The sequence below is a fragment of the Haliotis rubra genome, unplaced genomic scaffold, assembly GCF_003918875.1.
Source record: "Haliotis rubra isolate DU_JTF1 unplaced genomic scaffold, ASM391887v1 Scf1169, whole genome shotgun sequence".
NCBI lineage: Eukaryota > Metazoa > Mollusca > Gastropoda > Lepetellida > Haliotidae > Haliotis > Haliotis rubra.
In genome coordinates this window covers 267254-271503 of record NW_025765080.1, presented here as the reverse complement: position 1 = coordinate 271503, position 4250 = coordinate 267254, and the positions used below count along the sequence as shown (strand labels likewise).

The following is a 4250-nucleotide window of genomic DNA, read 5'->3' as shown; positions in this document are numbered from 1 at the left end:
GCACCCTGTCAATAGCTAGGTCTTTTACAATATACATGTTTTGTGAATAGTGTTACTACGGAGATTAGCAGTGTTGTTAATGGTTAATGAAAACAATATGATATAAGTTACACTTGTCTTCGTTTTCACTTTCTCAAAAGGATTGTGTACAACCAGTATATAGCCGTAATAAATTGATTGTAAGACTTTCTATCTCTCCGGCCTCAATAACAACATCCAGCCTCACATAATACTTCTGTTGTTCTTGCATAAACCCAATAGGTAAAGAAAGTAGTTATTTAAGTTGCTTTTGTTGTCTTGACACAATCAAACATTTACGGACAACACATTCGTAGTAGTTCATGCAATACACACATTTTAGGAAAAACATAGCGCCTCATACCTTACATCATAAAATTTGATGGAAATTTAATCGTTTAAAATATTTGGTAAACACAACAAAAATAACAATTACCATTCAGAAATGTATATTAAAACAATCAAGAACCAAAAATAAACGCATAAAATATATTAAATACGAGTGTTTTATATATTTGTTTACAATATATTTGTCTGTTTAGGGTGTACCGTTAGAACTCCATAACGAGCACGTGTTGTTGATGTTGACGTTTTTTAATATCCGGGTTCTGGTCGAGATGGACCAATGATAAGCTTCCCAGTCGCTACTATGACGTCATGTTTATGACAAGCTTCTCCAACATGGCGGAGAAGGGTCCACAAGTGAAATTGGGCATTATATTTTAGGTGAAACACTTGGTGTTGGCACCTTTGGCAAAGTAAAAAGTGAGCATTTGATGCAAACTTCTTGGACAGGCAAGCATTTTTGAAAATTTTATAGAATTTTGTGTCTTTTCATAGTTTGATGGGTTGAAACCTCCAGTTGTGAAAAAAACCCACCATCATAATTTGGGACATCAACCAGTCCCCAAACTACATGTGTTACAACCTTGTTTTGACACACCATTTGTGCATGCATTTTCGCATGTTTCAAAAAGTAACCTCACTCAATAGTTTCAACAGACAACTGCTGTTCCATGAACAAATTTAATCACAATTATAACAAAACATTAAGGAACACATATTCAAAATTACAATGCTGAAAACTGTCCCCTGAATTTTTAAATATGCCAGGAAACAGACCACGGTCAGCTCATGAAGGCGATTCTGAAACAGAATGAATCCATACAATGGCAGGATCAAATAATTTCACCAGTTTTTATGCTTTCTTTATCTCCGATTTAAAGAATGTGAATTTCCATTTAATTATTTGATATGACCACTGTTTTTAAAGCTTCCAAACAAAGTGTTATACCTAAGTTGAACTCTCTCATGCAATGTCCTCCCAGCAATACATCTGGTCAGCAAGGTTCACTGAAAACACTTCTTAGGCAATGTCCTCCCAGCAATACATCTGGTCAGCAAGGTTCACTGAAAACACTTCTTAGGCAATGTCCTCCCAGCAATACATCTGGTCAGCAAGGTTCACTGAAAACACTTCTTAGGCAATGTCCTCCCAGCAATACATCTGGTCAGCAAGGTTCACTGAAAACACTTCTTAGGCAATGTCCTCCCAGCAATACATCTGGTCAGCAAGGTTCACTGAAAACACTTCTTAGGCAATGTCCTCCCAGCAATACATCTGGTCAGCAAGGTTCACTGAAAACACTTCTTAGGCAATGTCCTCCCAGCAACACATCTGGTCAGCAAGGTTCACTGAAAACACTTCTCATGCAATATCCTCCCAGCAACACATCTGGTCAGCAAGGTTCACTGAAAACACTTCTCATGCAATGTCCTCCCAGCAATACATCTGGTCAGCAAGGTTCACTGAAATACAGAAAATAACATATTGAGTTCATCAACCACAAGAAAAATGATGACTTGCATGAGAAATACTTTCCGCTTCAAATACTTTAAACAATATTCATCTCAGGAAAGAGTTATGACCAACATTAATGATATATAGCAGTAAATGGTGTGCATGCTATTTTCTATGCCATGGAATCGTGTATGCTAGTCTTAATATGATAACTAATGAAAGAAAATATACTAACTTATGACTAAGGACTAAATATAGTAAAAGGATACCTTATGATTCACATATAATTATGATAAGTTATTTGCACAATAATTGAAATGTTTCATTCTGTAAAACAATAAAGAAATAACTGAAGTAAAGGTTAGTAAGGAAATGGAACAATAAAGAAATAACTGAAGTAAAGGTTAGTAAGGAAATGGAACAATAAAGAAATAACTGAAGTAAAGGTTAGTAAGGAAATGGAACAATAAACAATCTGTGAAGAAAATGTCAGTAATTAGTAAGGAAATGAAACAAGAAATAAATAACTGAAGTAAATGTTAGTGATTTCAAAATTACATGTATATTAAACTGGAAAACAAATAGTTAGGTAATATTATGATAACCAGGAACAAAAAGAAATATGCAGTTCACTCATATCATGCAAATCACATGGAACATTTAAATTAGTTTTTTCATCATGCATGATTGGTGTCAACTGATTTGTTTCAGGTAAATAAACCAGCTCACGCATGAATCCCTGATCTGTTAGCCGGATCACAATGTTGCAGAAATACAGGGAAAGTCTGTCTCATAATGTTTCACAATCCATATTTACACGATCATCAAATCTCCGTATAAAGCAGCTTCATAATCCAGCAGCACAGTCATACACATTTGTCTCAGAGCATCGTATCATGATGATCAAATCTTCAGCGCAAGTACCACATAGAGAGCATCACCATATCCTGGCACCACAAGGGGTATCCTGGCACCGTAGAGATGACATTGCCTTGGTACATGTTTCCATCTGAAAACTTGTAATCAACTCTTGCCAACAACTAATGGTTGATTTGGTAGCACTGTACCTTCAGTCAGTGGTCCCCTGTATGCCTCCTTGACAAGTTCTTGTAGATTGAATTGGAGCTTTTCAAGGGTGAACTGTCTCACTTTTCCTGGGTTATTTTAGCCGCTGAAGGAAAAAACATTGGGGATGCTTGATTTCTGAAGAAGAACTTTCTTTCTGAAGTTGAGTTGGGTTTGAAGGGCTTTTCTCTTTTCAGATGCTGTCCTTATTTCTGCCAATTTTGTCTCAACTTCAGTCTAGATTGCCAAAGCCCATAATAGGCAATCAAGTTTGTTAGGTTTTCTTCTCTCTTCATTTTTTCTTCTCTTGCTGTTCTAATGGCATCTGCTTTTTCTCTCAGTTTCTGTTCCCGTCCTCATTTGATATCTTCCAGTCTCCGCTTGAAAGTTAAGCAGGTTTTGCTGTGTGTTCTGGAATCATCAAGGAGTTTGTTCTTTTCTTCTTCAGGTAAGGATTTCAGCCATTGTCCAGTTTTATTGAAAGAATACATGAGGAATGACTCATTGCAAAGGGTTGAGGCATTTGGGCGATAATGAATAAGAAAATCCACCTGCCGAGAATTCCGGTAATTTGTTGTGCTTCTTTAATGAAAAGGTTTTGACTTCAGTTCATCAGTGAAAGAAGCATACTTGCCTCCTGGAAGTTGATCAGCAAGTTGGCGTTTAAGCAGAGTAAGCATGCTTTCACACACAACCTGTACGACATCAGATGTAAGACCATCCACATCACGTGGGCGTGTGAGTTCCCTGTGGATGTTGTCCTTTTCTGCAACTGTTGTGTCAAATGGCGTTACCTTTCCAGTCACAAAGTCCATGGCTACTGCATTGTCACCTTTTATACTCTCAAGGAATGTGCAGAGATCCAAGTATTGCTTGTTCATTTCCAGGATGTGTAGACCACCTTCAATGAATCGCCAAAGTGGAGCTATTATCTGTTTGGATATGAGACCAAATGCACGACATCCTGCGAGACAGACTTCATTTTTGATATCACTTCCAATCTGTTGCAACAGCCTGTTGGTAACTCCATGGACATGTTCTAGGAAATTGATAATTCTTTGCTGATGGTAATAAACAAAAAACAAAAAAACAACCTGCGAGATGACTTCACTCACTTTACCAGCTGCAACATTGCAACTAGTTATATTCATCACACATTCAACCATTTTGGTGTTAAAACAGTTCTTTTCATCATCATAAGTCTCAATGACTTTGGCGTCCTCTACAAGGCTTTGTAAATACCTGTTCTAATCTGTTAACAGGTTAATTTGCTCCAAGTCTTCCTTCTTTGTATCAAGGGCTGCTTTCACTTCTTCCTGTGTATCAGTGATTAGACTTCACACTTTGTCAAGCTCCTCTGTGAGGC

The 4250-nt window shown here is 37.2% G+C and overlaps 1 long non-coding RNA gene across 1 annotated transcript; it reads right to left on the bottom strand.

The window, feature by feature from the left end:
- Positions 1–1028: 1028 nt before the first annotated feature.
- LOC124257141 lies at positions 1029–1832 on the bottom strand. Its single transcript, XR_006893190.1, has 2 exons — positions 1313–1832; positions 1029–1164 (listed from the first exon to the last, which is right to left on the bottom strand). It is a non-coding gene; the product is annotated as an uncharacterized LOC124257141 (long non-coding RNA).
- Between the last annotated feature and the right edge of the window lie 2418 nt (positions 1833–4250).